Here is a 15,148-nt window from a genome sequence, read left to right as displayed (position 1 = left end):
CAAGTGACCATTTTTCTTGACCCTTCCTCCACAGCATCTGAGTTTCTAATTTTCAGACCCTATGTCATTCTATATATTCACAACAACTTTTGTTCTGGTTCAGTTCATTAGGATGCTGCAGTAACTTTAGAAGAAAAGTTGCTCTTCTAGGCATTCCCTGGCACAATTTTAATATTTTTTTTCAGTTACTAGAATATTGACTATCACAGTTCACTGTCTTTAAGATTGGATTAAGATTTTGGAAATGAAATTTAAAAAGGCAGTTTATCATTATAAGTGGATTTGGTTGGTTTTTTACATTATGAGGAATTGGATGATCTCATCTTGCACGTTTCCTGACTTCAGCTCAACACTGAGATTGTGAAACACCAATCTTGGCTGGTTAATGGAGGTTAGAGTTTTGAAACAGAGAACGTCCTGTGATTAACACAGGGGCTATAAAAATCATCCGACTCCTGGTTCTGCATGATGAACTTGTATTTCTATCAGACTCCAGGTTTATATTCTCAGTTTACCGCCTCAACTTTATATCGCCTTGGGACAAATGTTCTCTCGTGACCTTTATTATAATCACAGTGAAATTTCATAAATGGCATTAGTAGCTATATTATTAAAAGAAATTCTCTTGGGTAACTGCTCCATTATTATTTCTCTGTTTTATGACTTTTTCTCTATAACTGAGATGACCATATGTTCAACTTTTATGTGGCTAATGTTACTTTTTTCCCCCATTTAAAATAAAACATCCTATACGATATAGAGAATTTTCCTGCTTATTTAGGTCGATTCCATAATTTCTATAATTGAATTATTTAGAATTCTACTTCTGGTGTTTGCACATGTCAGTGAGGAGTGACTGGAGTGGAACTGTAGGTTTTCAAAATGCAGTTCTGATTACCTGATATTAAATAATGAAGTAGTTCTCTGGGATATACAATTGCTCCCCAGTGTTCATCCAGATGAATCAAGATGACACTGCAGTGAATTTTAATGAAGTTTTATATTGTCTTTTATTATCCAAAAGGGAGTCATAAAGCAGATGATGGAATGAAGGATGTGGGACACACTGGAAGACTTTGGGATACAGCATTCGGAAAAAAATCAGTGATAGGGTTTAGCAGGTAAAATCCAGTAAGTGAGCTTCAAGACTTTTAGATAGGCATTAAACCTTTCCTTTCTTTCTTGCTATTGACTCTGCCAGCAACAGCTCCACATAGAAGAAGTGCGGTTCAGCAGTTGTCCATATGACTTCTAGATCATGACGTTGTTGTAATATCTGATAACTTGCACAATGCTGCTGAAATTACCAGTTCATTGTTTCTTTACCTCAGGAGGCTGATAGTCTGTCACCCAAGACTGTGAATTACAAACTGATGCCCTATCTTAAAAAGTTATTGCAGGGCAAGGTGCTTACTGCATTGATTAGAATCAGTGATTTCAAAGGGACTGTTCAGAGGATTAAGTGCTGCACCCTTGTGTGTAGGCAGCTATAGGTGAACCCCCTGCATACAGCTGGCATGACAGTTCATCCTTTAAATGGAATTGAATACACTGTCATGTGTTTTACAAACCTTTCTTGCTATTTAGTATGTTAAGCAGTCACTGAAAGGGTTGCTTGGAAAAATGTGTCTATGCTTTTGTTTCACTTCATTCTCATAAAAGTAATTGTTTAATATTATTTCCAGTTTAGTGCTTCACCACTGCTTATAACTTTTACTTTCCAAGCACGAAAAAGAATCTATTAACATAAGCAAATAAAACACAGTTCAACAAAAAATGCTGAACAAGCAGATCAGACTAGTACAAACAAAATTAACATAGACAGTATGGTTAATAGTATTGCTATCAGTAATAGTAATAGTATGGCTATCAAAGATAACATATTAGGGAATTTTTTAAAAAATGCTGTTTTTGTGTTTTTTATCTAAACCTGTATAAAAACTTCAGTTCTTTTTAATTGATACTTATCTTGCATGTAATAAAGATAAAAATCACTCCCCTTCAGATTAAGAACCTAAGATCAAGAAGCTCAAAAGGTTAAATATAGAGTGAGACTATTTAAAAGCTGAGTTTACACTGTTAACTGTTTGCACGTATACACTATGTGCTCACGGTACTTATGATAAAGATCATGATCATTTCTTATATGTGAATAATGTAATGATAAGGAAACAAGGCTATTTAGATTTATAACTGCTTACTAAAATGTACATTCTATGTAGTTATTTTATATTAAGTAACTAATGGCAATTTAATCAATTATATAAATAAGAAATTAACTAGTATAAAAGAGAGTTGGCTGTAGTGAGGCCCATCTATGCAGGGGAAATAAACAAAATATGTTATAATAAATACATTATTACATGGTAACTGTCAATTATTTATGAAGTGGAAATACTGTTAATTTATGCCTGATATAATATAGATCATCAGCACGTAGGGTAATATAGTCTGACATTGCATAATTATGAACAGGATACACACACAACTTCAGTCAGCCACTACATTTCTTTAAAAAAATACTGCAAATGGTGGGCAATATCTGCCAGGGCAACACTGCAAGAAGCTGGAACATCAAGTTTGAGGATGCCCTAGTTTTTTCTACTTTGATTACTACAAAAACATACTTAAGGTACTTCATTGTGAACCCAGAACTCCTACCTGCTTTTAAAATTCCAATTTACACTGAGCTGCAACTGCTACCACTTGAACAGGATAACAAAGTAACAGAAGGATTAATATTAATTGGGACTGTATGTATCAGAGAAAGTGTAAAGAGAGCATAAATAACGTTCAGTAAGTGCTCTAAATTAGACTATTTCTCTGATCTGGCACCTAACTGAAGATTAGCAAAGCTAACGAACAGTATTTCTAAAGGTCTGAAACACTGTTTCTCAGTGTGCATTTGTTTTTATGAACTAGTGTCATAATTGTATTCATATGTAAATGCCGTAATTAAGGAGTTGAGATCCTTCACAAAAATGTTGCATTGCTTTGAACAAGAAGATATGCATATTAATTTTCTGAAAATAATGTGTGTTAAGTTAATATCTCACCAATTTGGAGCATCATTCTGCTGTTTCGATATTTTAAATAACAGATATTAGCATCATTACTTAAAAATGTGGTGGAATTGTCAGCACTTGGCAATCAAGATCAGACCAAATACTACTTAACTACAAAAAAAATAAAGTTTTTTTTTTTTAAACTGATGTGAGGTTTGAAATAAAACTTTTCATTATTAGACCAACTAACACAGTGGTCAGAAACTCCTAGATCAGGGAGCCATTTAAACAGAAAAGACTGGGCAAGGTAACCCATAGCTTGGTTAGTTTGACTACAGAAGAATTATCCCTGAAAAAGACTGTAGAAATTGTCCTAATGGAATACGAATGAAATAAAGCTACTTGTGAAGAGCAATTTTATTAATTGCCTTTGAAACATGGATCCTTCTCCTGAAGCTTTGTCCCTCCGCCGCAAAAGTTAAATAGTAGGACATTTATTAGACTTTCTTTTTTAAAATGGCATCTGCATCCTTGCAAATTCCAAGGATTGTAAAATAAATATTTTAATACATTAAATGTCCAGAAAGTCTTGTAAATTTGTTCATTAAAATAATGTAACATCTGGAGTCAAAACCCCAGTCCAAATCTCAAACACAATGTAAAGGTTTTTTTTTCTAATCCAAAAATTAGATTAGTAACCCTCGCCTCTGTCATCCCAATCTGCCACAAGATCCCTATCATGTGAGATAAACAATCTCTGCTAGAGAAATTATAGTTCTACAGTTTTAGGAAGTGTGACTCTGGTGTATTTGGAAGTAATTCTGAGCTCCAAGAAAGGAAATGGATGGTAGGGAGAATCTAGCACAGTCTTACAGAGAATCTAGCAGAAACCCTGATGCTTACTATTGAAGGGTATGGGTGTTCTTTACTGTTGTCTTCAGTGAACATGGACTCAAGTTCAATGAAAGTGTCATATACTAGGCCTTCCTGAGATTAAAATGAAGAATAGGAGATGGCAGAAATTGAAAACAGGAAATGGGGCAAGACAAGGAAAAGGGCTTTGTTATGAAAAGGGAAGCATAGACCAGTTAACCCTCTGAACTTTAGAAGAAACCTTCCATCCATCTTTCCATCTAGGAATCTATAAAGCTCATTTACCATGATCTATGATGGTTTGTCAATAGTATTCATCCAGTTTGCTGACACTTTGGCAAAACAGCGGACTACAGAAATATACAAATTGGCTTTGCCAATCGATGTTCATTAGTCATATCCTTTTATAAATATAGCATTCAGGTATTATTAGTCTAAATAAATGAATACAAATCATTAATCTAGATTTAACCAGTAACAGTTATCTAAATTCTGCCTTTACTTTTTATGCTATTTACTCCTTCATTCCTCTCCCCAATCATCTCTCACCACTTTGCTTCTCCTTATAGAGTTAACCTGCATCAAGAGATGGAAACACTACACCACTGAAGTCAACAGGAATCTTTCCATCAAGTTCAAGAAGCTTTGCACCAGGTTAACAAAAGGTAGTATAAAAAGAATCCACTTTGTAAAGAAAGAAAGTTTAAATAATAGCTTTCAGTAAACTCTTGCCACCCTTTTAGAGTTGTTTAATGGAATGATTGATTCATAACTCTCCCAAAGCTCCACCTAATTTTCACATGGATAATTAATGAGATCATTAGTTGCTCATGTAAATCAATCAGTTTTCCAAAATCAGGAAAATGCAAATTTTAAAGGAGAAAAAGCTACGATGAAAAAAACCCCTCTTATGAAGTTTTAGTTTACCATCAGGAGTATCTTTGTTCTTAATAGAATATGTTAAAATACATTAGTTAACATCAAATACAGACTCTCTCTCTTTTAAGGAGTGCTTTGATTCATTGGCAGCATTTAAAGAAAAGTTTCCATTACTATATTATCATCTAGTTAATCATCTAGATTATGACAGCAATAACAAAAAGTAATGATTTTAGACATGCATATTTAAACAAATCACATTCTCAATGAATATATAAAACTATTAGTCTATCATAGAAAGATTGAAACTTCAGTGACATCCATGTTATTGTTCCATTTATATTTACTAAGATATCTTATTTAATCCTAAAAGCAATCCCAAAGGGGAAAAAAAAGGAAAACTTCAAGACAACAGCTGCAGTAACTACTGTAAACTAAGATAAAGTGAAAATAAAACTTTTGAGTGTGAAAATTCTAAACACATACCTTACAGCATTTCCACTTTAATTTATTTTAAAATCCTTTCATACACTTACAGAATACAGATGACATGGAGTTTAATTTAATTACTGGAGCTTAATTTCACCCAGTGTATTTAAAAACAACTTTAAGAAGAAAAGGATTATTGTATACTGCCAAAATTGATAATTATCATCTCATGTGTGTTGCCTATGGCTGAAAAATGTACATGAATAATGTACATGCAATCTATTAAGCACTAACAAAGTAAGGACATGTTTGAAGATTCTGACCCTGGATGAGTAAACACATATTCCACAGGGTTATGGAGTATCTCTTATCAGGAGAACCTGCAAATCTTTCTTTAGGGCTTGAGTCCACCAAGAGATGTAATGCAGAAGTCTATGGCTGGATGATGGCCAGCCGGGTCCAAAAGGGGCACAGACAATAAAAGAGCTCTATCAGGCCTACACCAAGGCCAGGGAGCAACGTCCTGCTTGGGGGTGATAACACACACCTGTACTACTATGAAAAGCTGGATGCCATCCTGGAAGTGGGGCCATTCACCTCCCCCCACTTGTCATTGACTCCAGCTAGGATACACTCATTGTCAGCCTCGATGAGGGCAGGGTTGTGTAGTAGGATAATGAGGAGGAGGAGGAGGAGCAGGCCAATCTGGACACCATGCCCACCAGTCAGGAGGTCATCATTAGCCTGGAGCTGGTCCCTCCCTCCCAAAACTCTCCCAGGGTTTGGACAAATCAGGCAAAGGCAGTTCAGGTGAGTTCTGTAACTTTGCCTATACACGTGTGGGGGCAGGCAGCATGCTGCGAGGGGCTGCATGCTTCTCTCTCAGCCTGGGGATTGCACAACAGCTTGTTCATGTGGCTGCACGTGGAGCACCACACAGGAACCCCATGGTCCTCCTCACAAAGTTCTTGGACTGGCCTGCTTTATTCCAAACTCCATGGTAGGACATCTTCCCACAGTAAGCCACCACTAAGGAGACTGGGATTACGGAAACATGCAGCAGTACCGCACATGGCATAAATTCATGCCCACACTCTCGGGCAGCATCCTCTCCTGGTCAAGCACGGTGATGCAGAGGACACCAATCCCCTCCATTGGAACTTTCTGGGCGAAGGAAGAATCTGGCTGTCATCCAGCCATAGACTTCTGCATATGTCTCTTGATGGACTCAGGCCCAAAAGAAAGATTTTCAGGTTCTCACACACACTTCCCCCAAGAACCTCCCACCTCTCCTCTGGCAGGTAGGGATAGAAGTTCCCTCTCTGCAGGATGCCACTACTGCCAGACCCGGCGTGTGCGGGACATGGAAGGAAGCGAAGCTGTGGAGATAGTGAGGCTCCCTGCAGGGGCAAGAACATCCCAGGGAAAGTGCCCACTGGCTAGGCAACAGATGGCCTTGTTCAAAGCACTTCAATATAATCTGAACTGAGACCTTTGGTGTCGGCTCAGAGATAATGCACAATTTATCCTGAGATGGCTAGGCCAGCTCTGAGTGTGGTGCATCCACCACCTCCCACACCATCAACATGTCTCCACAAAATCCCCAGGTGGAGATGAACCTACGATGACCTGGTGCAGAAACACTGGGCTGCCTCCATTCCCTCACCTGCAGCTTCGATGAGGAACACCAGGAACAGGCCACTGATTATGAGGAGTGCTGGGTTGACCGGGAGCCGAGGAAGGCCACGAAGGAGCACCTTTTGCACCAGCTCAGTGCCACATGTTCCTCCATAATATCTGTCATGGAGCTCATAGGCACGTGTATGGAGCGGTCTACCAGCCACTTCCCCACACCCGCCCCCTCAGCTCCCTGCACAACTCCCCACATCCCCGCGACTCCCAACACCCACCCTCAGCTTCTCCTCCTGGTCCCTCCAGGGGTTGCCAGGGCCTGAAAACACATGACTGTGGGACATCTTGGGCATCTGCAGCCTCCCAAGGTACCTGAGACAGGCACCAGTCCCAGCCCCAACCCCGAGCCCCTCTATCCCCTTCTGCTCCCTCATCCTCCCTCCCACATTCCAGGTTCTTTCCCCAGTCCCTCCCCTGTTCTATATCCCTCAAATAAATAATCTGTTTTGTGTTGAAACAAAAATGCTTTTTTATTTGGCCTGCAGGTGAGGGGGGAAGGTGGGAAGGGAGGGGTTAGGGAGGAAAGACACAAGGGACAATGCAGAGACTCCTTGTGGGGAGGCCCAGGGCAAAGTTTCACAGGTGGCCTTGGCTGAAACTCTCTCTCAAGACCTCCCAGATGGCACCCTCCCAGATGGGTTCACCAAATGGCAGCAGTGCCCAGTACTCATAAGCCTTGACCAGTCGCTCTGCCTCTGCTCCCCACCTTGGCAGGACATCTCCCCCCGAGGGATGTTGTACTCACTGAGGTCCAACTAGGTGAGAAGACTCCAGAACCTCCACTTGAGTTGGCTGAAGGCTCACTGGACCACCATGCAGCACCTGCTGAGACTGTCATTGAAGGCCTCTTTGGTGGGCTTCAGGCTTTCCCATGTGCAGGCAGAGAAGCAAGGGGTGGAATGCATCACCCAGGGCATATATGGGCATGTCAATGTCCCTGACCCTGACGGTTCAGTCAGGGAAAAAAGTGCTTGCATGCACCCTGTGGAAGAAGCTCGAGTTCCAGAATACACAGGTGTTGTGCGACTTCCCCAGCCACCTGACCTACATGCCCATGAACCATCCTTTGTGGTCCACAAGGGCCTGCAGCACCATTGAAAAGTATCCCTTTCTATTGATGTATTCAGATATATTATTGTCAGGGTCCTGGATGGGGATATGGGTGCCATCAACACCCCCCACCATCCATTTGGGAAAGCCCATGACGACAAAGTTAATGACAATGGGATCCAAACTGCCTAGGGCGATGTCCCTCTGAAAGAGGATGGTGTTGATGGCCTTGACCGCCTACAGAATCATAGAATCATGGGGTTAGAAGAGACCTTGGGAGGTCACCAAGTCCAACCCCCTTCTCAAAGCAAGACCAACTCCAACTAAACCATCCCAGCCAGGGCTTTGTCAAGGAGGGACTGAAAAACCTCTAGAGATGGAGATTCCATCCCCCCCTTTGCAGTTGATAAGCAGTGTGTGAGATGCAGCTGCAGAGAGGAGCCCTTCTCACGAGGCTCCACCAACCCCAGGAAGCAGCTAGAGGAAGTGACTGCTCTTCGGATGCTCTCCGCAGAGTGCTTCCAGGGGCTTTCAATATGATTCAGTGTGGATGCACTATTTCAATATAATTCTGCTCTACTTCGATGGTGCCTTGTAGCATGGATGCACTATTTCAAAATAGTTATTTCAGGGGTTATTATTTCAAAATAACTTATTTTGAAATAATTTCCCAGTAGAGACATGACCAAAATGCAACCATAAGTCAGGGATGTTTATGGGGCACAAAATATTTGCTCAGACATAGTCATGCACTTAATTCTGCAAGGCGCAGCAAGCACTCACACCCTGATCCGGAAAGCAGCTAAGCATATGTTCAACTTGAAGCATGGTAATAGTCCCATTTGACTTTACTAGGATTATTACCTACTTAAGTATTTAGCTAGGTGGGGACCATAGTACACAGCATTTTGCAATGTCAAAAATCAATGAAACCAGTTTGCACGAATTATTAATAACACAGATATATCAATCCAGAGAAATAGCAGTAATACTTCCTTCCAGGAATAAACCTGGATTTATAGATAAATGTTGTTGTAAGGGAAATTAAGAGAATACATTCGTTTTGCAATTCCTGATTACCACCAGTTCAAAGACAAGCATTTCTACTAGCATCAGAAGAGTTCCTTGATGTTTAAAAATCTGGTGAGAGCTAAAGATAGGAACCCTCAGTGAGATATTCAGTATGAACTTAAACAACACATTCAAAAATGAGTAATCCTCAAGTTCATAAAACACCAGAAAGGTCTAACAGACATTGACATTAGATAACATACTTGTCCGCCTGAATTTGGAAACATTTGCATTAATGTCCACTGGCAAAATACTAACAAGACTGATGGTAGATTATATTTTCCCCATGGTAACAGTAGCTGTATTACGTCTTACATATAGAACTGCATTGTGTTTGACACTTATTTGTTTTATCACTGAAAAGGGTATAGCTAATGGATTCTGAATAGCATTATCTTGTATTTACCTCTGAGTGATGAAAATAATCATCTAATTAAAAGTTTATTTCTACAGATTAAAGCATTATTAAAATGGTTTTAATGTGATTTTGAACATAATATAGTCTACAGATGAAAGAATTGTTTTTCATCCTGAATTTTTTATCATTTGAATTTATTTGAACCACAAAAAATTTGTAGGCTATGAAACATGCTGTGTTAATTAGCATTACTTAGGGACCAAAAAAGTACAATTTATACTGTTTAATGTTTAATTCTTTAAAACTGTGTTTTCAGAGATATTTATGTACTACCAGAGTTTTTATGAAACATTCCATAATACTTCATGCCATAAAAATATACAAAAATAAATATAACCTGAATGTAATCTTATTCTTAAACAGAAGACACAGTGTAATAAACATTAATTTTCAACACTACGGAAAAAGATAATCCTGAAGACAGCTCCTAATTTTAAAGACTGTCTCATATGTCTACAGAGTTGTGCTTTAAGGGCCCTATTATTTCCTTTCCTCCTAAAAATAATATAGATTTTTTATTTGCAGATTTTATATTTATATAACCCATTTCATTCTAAGGATATAAAAGTGCTTTGGACACTACTGGACAAATTTTGGAGTCACAGAAGCAAATATAAAAAGATTTGCACCTTGGCTGAATTTGGTCTTGCATATATATTAATAAGGTGTCAACATGCATAGCACTCTACAGGACAGCTGGGAGCAAACATTGGAAATTGTTGCCGCTACACTTACAGAAAATGCCATTTGATCTATCAAGCCATGCAGAGTAGGCAGGATCTTGGTTTAGAAGGTCTCATCAAGCACCGCCTATAGTAAACTGGATTATGTTTCATAGCCTCAGAAAGATGAAGGACTAGTGAACCCTCTGACATTTCAATATGTGGTTCTAGGAAATATAGAGATTCCAAATTCTTCTGCATCCACTTGTCCCAGACTGCCATTTAAAACATGAAGCTGCATACTGGTCTCTAAGTGGGATGGTGCAAAACAATATTAGAATATAAAAAAGAGGCAGAACTTGTCTGACTGTTGGCCATCTCTTTTTATTTATTTATTTTTATCCATCAGTCTTCAGTTTCTGTAAAACTGTTAAGGGGGTCACCCTCAACTATCTACATGGAACATCAACATTCTCCATTAACAACAATTCTATTTGTTTGCTTTACATCGGTTCAAAATTTGAACTGAGTTTCCATATCAGTAGGTGGGAATACTGAGTCTGTTCTTGCTCTCAATAAACCCCACAAGAATTTTAACATTTACTTCACAGGTTGCAGGATCTGACCACTTCATTGTTCCGTGTGACTTACTTTATGTTTGCAAGGCATTTGGAAATAAACCTTTAGATAGGAGGTGTTACATAAATGGCATTACTTGTAAATACTTTTTTGAATTTGGAAGGTGATAGTTCTTGTCATGGGTATTTTTAAAAGTAACTTGGCTTACAGAATGAGCCTTATTACTTTACAATTGTTGTTGTACAGGTTGAACCTCCCAGGATCCAGCATCCTGGGGACCTAATTAGTCCCAAATGAGGGATTTTGCCAAACCAGGAGAGGCCCCCTGCTGCTGACCTCGAAGCCGGCTGCCAGCCCAGCAAGGGATCCCCAGCCCTGGAGGCTCTATGGTCCCTGCCAGCCCTTCTGCTGACATCCTATCTGGGGATCCCTGGCTCCAGGTATCCCCATCTGCCTCTGGCCCTGACACTGCTGGCCCAATGGGGCATCCCTGGCACCTGCCACTCTGCTACTGCAAGCCTGGCTGGAGATCCCTGGACCAGGGCTCCTCAGTTGCTGCTGGTCATGTGCTGGAGCTGTTTGGTCCAGCAACATCTGTGGTCCGGCCAGAGAGTCCCAGATATGAGAGGTTGAACCTGTACCACTTTATCACCACATTTTAAGTACTATTCTTAAAAAACAGCCTTTGACAAATAGAGCACAGGAGAAGATGCCAGTTTCTTAGAACATGCATTTTGTAGGTGGATTTGGCTGTATTTAAGATCATTCAGTGTTTTTAAGAAACTTAATATTTTAAAAGTAACAATATTATTTTAAGGACCGATTTTATAACACTCTATCCATTTCTTCTTCATTGCCCTGTGAGAAAAATATGTAGTCCACTTTTTTGAGAAAAGACTATACTTTGTTTTTTGTTTCAAAAAGGTTCACTAATGTATTTTTTTAAACTGATTATAATTGGCTGCCTTCTAGGTATACACACCTGACAGTGTATTTAGGCAGCATAGTGTGCACATTGCCAGGAGATTGAGGGAAGTGATTATTTCCCTCTATTTGGCCCCGCTGAGGCCACATCTGGAGTATTGCATTCAACTTTGGGCTCCCCATTACAGAAAGGATGTGGACAAACTGGAGAGAGTCCAGCAGAGGGCAATAAAAATGACTGGGGGGAAGGGGAGGGCTGAGCCTCGTAACTTAGAAGTTGAGGGTGAGGGAACTGGGCTTTTTTAGTCTTCAGAAGAGAGGAATGATGGGGGATTTGATGGCAGCTGTCAACTATCTAAAGTGAGGATTCTAAAGAACATGGACCTATGCTATTCTCAGTGGTGCCAGATAACAGATCAGGAAGTGATGGTCACAAGTTGCAGTTAACTAAGAGGGTGGTGAAGCATTGGAATGGGTTGCCTAAGGATGTGGAATATCCAGCTTTTTCAGAAGAGGCATTATTCCTCATGGAATGAGGTTTACTATCATCAGCAAAAGCCCTCCGTTATTTTGATTTTCTTTCAAAATAACACAATTGCTGTGTGGACGCTAGTATTGGTTTTTTTTGGAATAATGGCTGTTATTCTGGAATAATGGTGCAGTGGAGATGCACCCTTAGAGATTTTTAAGCCAGACTTGATAAAGTTCTATCTGGAATGATTTAGATGGGGCTGGTCATTCTTTGAGCAGGGAGCAGGACTAGATGACCACTTGAGGCCTCTTCCAACCTTAATCTTCTATGATGCTATGAATCTAAATTTCAAAAGAAGTGAAATAAGCCAAAAAGAGAGATACCTAGATGAAAATAAATATAGGAGATCAATAGAAAAGTGTCAAGAAAACAGAAAATATAGTAAACAAAAAAAAAGAGGTAGGTTTCTATGATTATATTCCTGAAATGTTAGGCCAGCAGTAAACAAGCACTATATGTTTCGTGTGTATGTGTGGTGTCCAATATGTATCCAAGACTGTCAAACAACAGATTCAAATGAAATTATTTAATCAATGATTATCACTTCAATTATTGCAGGATTATACAGTAAAATTGATTAACTTCCGCTGTTGGTTTAACGTAAAAAGCTGCTGCCTCTTTGTTGCTCCTGCCTCTGGTGGAACGTCAGCAGTTTTCACTCCCCCACTTAACTTCCTAAACCCCTAACTTTTAATATGATATGAGACAAAAATGCCCTCTCAAGGATCTGAGGAAGTGGGTCTGGCCCATGAAAGCTCATCACCTAATAAACCATCTTGTTAGTCTTTAAAGTGCTACATAGTCCTGTCTTTTGTTTCAGCAAGACCAGACTAACATGGCTACATCTCTATTACTAATGGCCACTGGGAGCAGCCATACCACCAAGAGAGTGGCCAGCTCCTGCCAGGAGTCACATCTTGCTAGCCACTGCACTTGGTAAGGGGCCCTCCACCCCAAATCCCTCCCTCAACCATTGGCTGCAGCGCTGGAGCAGGGTGGGGAGGAAGAAAGCCCCACTGAATCAGGAGTAGGGGGAGGAATAAAGTCACACTGGATTAGGGGGCAGGTGGGAGGGAGAAAGCACTGATGGACCGGGAGAGGAAGAAAGCCCTGCCAGCGTGCATGGCCGGGCCAGCCCCAGAAGAAACCGGAGAGTGGGGTGTACAGCCCTTCCCCTCCCATCCATCTCCCGGGGAGAAGCTGGCAGGTGGAGTCCACTGTTCCTGCCACCCTGCGCTGCCACTGGGAAGAAGCCGATGGTCATCCACACCCACTGCCCTGAATCACCCTCCAGTGAGCTCCCCCCTCTCCCAATCCCATGCCCTGCACCTCCATGGTCCCAGCCTCCTGCTCTGAGCCTCTAAAAGTCCCCAAGGCCCTGCCCTGACTCCTATATTCATCATACCACTAGCCTCCTTCCCTGAAGGACCAAGGCAATGCCAGGTATGTCTTGTACTTCCTGTATATAGGTCACTCATAGGTTAAGAACCAGCGTTCTAGGCCTTATAATTCCAATACACAGTTTGATAATACCATAAACAAATTTGGTACTAATACAGAAAAAGAGGATTAAAGGGTTACTGTTTATTATACACATACACGCACATCCCTGAATTCTTGTCAGGTCTATCCCCTCTCACCCTGGGCAAGTATGATCTGTCTTAGGTATGCCATAATTCCCAATTTATAAAGCTGTTGCAATCACTTATCACGGCTTCTGAACAAAGTCTCTGGCATGCAAGCCCAAACTGGGAGACAACCCAGCACTGCTTTTCACTTTCAGCTATAGTTGTGCTTTCTAAACCAAAACAATGGGTATTAAAGCATATGTGTGTCAACCATTTTGTATAGATGACCTATGTAGAATGAATAAAAAGATCATAAAAACTGTCATTTAAACTCATTCATGCTTGCAGTTGTTAGTATTATGTGGTGTTACTGAACAGAAAACATAACTCATTTTAAAAAGTCCTTCATACAAGGTTTTGAACTTAATCATAAAAGGACTGAAAAATGAAATTATGGAATGATGTTTATATAAGTTATACCTCTCCTTTTGCATACTTGTAGCTTGTTACATAGCCCTTGACTAGACCAGACCAACTGGAAGGATGGACTCTCTATCGTTTTCCATCATGCTCCAAAAATGTAAAGATGGCTCTATGAAAGATGCATCCTGGCTCAGCCTACCAGAGTTCTGTGTGAGTAAAAGCTATGTAAGCTGCCTAGAGTTGTTTTACTAACTCTCCCCAAGTCGAGAAGTCCTAGTGCATTACAGTCCTGAGATTAGAAAACTAAGGAGGAGAAACTTTGATAGACCACTGAACTTGAGATGATGGTAAAATATATTTTCAAAAGCATCTAAAGGGCCCAGGAGCCAGGATCCTAAATCTTACTGGCTCTCAATGAGATATAGGCTCCTCAGAGTTTAGGTTACCTTGAAAAAGGATTAGGCCCAGCAATGCCAGAAGGGCAGTGACTAAATATCTTTTGTTAAGTTATAATTTTAAAAAGTATACAGTTACTTTAAGCGTGCTTCAAAAAAGTATATTCAGTCCATCTTTTAGAACATAAGAATGGCCATACTGGGTCAGACCAAAGGTCCATCTAGCCCAGTAGGCTGTCTGCCGACAGTGGCCAGCGCCAGATGCCCCAGAGGGGGTGGACCGAAGACAATTTTCTTTGCACTCTGTTGATTTCCACAACCCACTCTTTCAGGCTGGCTATGTCTAGACTGGCATGATTTTCCGCAAATGCTTTTAACGGAAAAGTTTTTCCGTTAAAAGCATTTGCGGAAAAGACCGTCTAGATTGGCATGGACGCTTTTCCACAAAAGCACTTTTTGCGGAAAAGCGTCCGTGCCAATCTAGACTCTGTTTTGCGCAAGAAAGCCCAGATTGCCATTTTCGCCATCGGGGCTTATTTGCGCAAAACAATACCGCGTTGTCTACACTAGCCCTCTTGCGCAAAAGCATTTGCGCAAGAGGGCTTTGCCCGAATGGGAGCAGCATAGCATTTCCACAAGAACACTGAC

At 40.4% G+C, this 15,148-nt stretch overlaps 1 protein-coding gene and 1 long non-coding RNA gene across 4 annotated transcripts in view; one reads left to right on the top strand and one right to left on the bottom strand.

Moving 5' to 3' along the window:
- The window catches only part of LOC106731596 (uncharacterized), a 40,968-nt gene extending 33,673 nt beyond the window's left edge, over positions 1 to 7,295 (top strand). Inside the window, exons 2-4 of the long non-coding RNA XR_012904639.2 lie at positions 1,025 to 1,121; positions 4,448 to 4,543; positions 6,794 to 7,295. This is a non-coding gene — a long non-coding RNA (uncharacterized LOC106731596). The remainder of the gene's footprint in view (positions 1 to 1,024; positions 1,122 to 4,447; positions 4,544 to 6,793) is intronic.
- The window catches only part of PTPRD (protein tyrosine phosphatase receptor type D), a 1,795,899-nt gene that overhangs the window by 815,184 nt on the left and 965,567 nt on the right, over positions 1 to 15,148 (bottom strand). The window lies entirely within an intron of this gene.

This window comes from Pelodiscus sinensis, chromosome 6 (genome assembly GCF_052426305.1).
Source record: "Pelodiscus sinensis isolate ZL-2025 chromosome 6, ASM5242630v1, whole genome shotgun sequence".
Lineage (NCBI taxonomy): Eukaryota > Metazoa > Chordata > Testudines > Trionychidae > Pelodiscus > Pelodiscus sinensis.
Note: the sequence above shows the minus strand (reverse complement) of the source record. Positions and strands in the feature narration are given on the sequence as shown.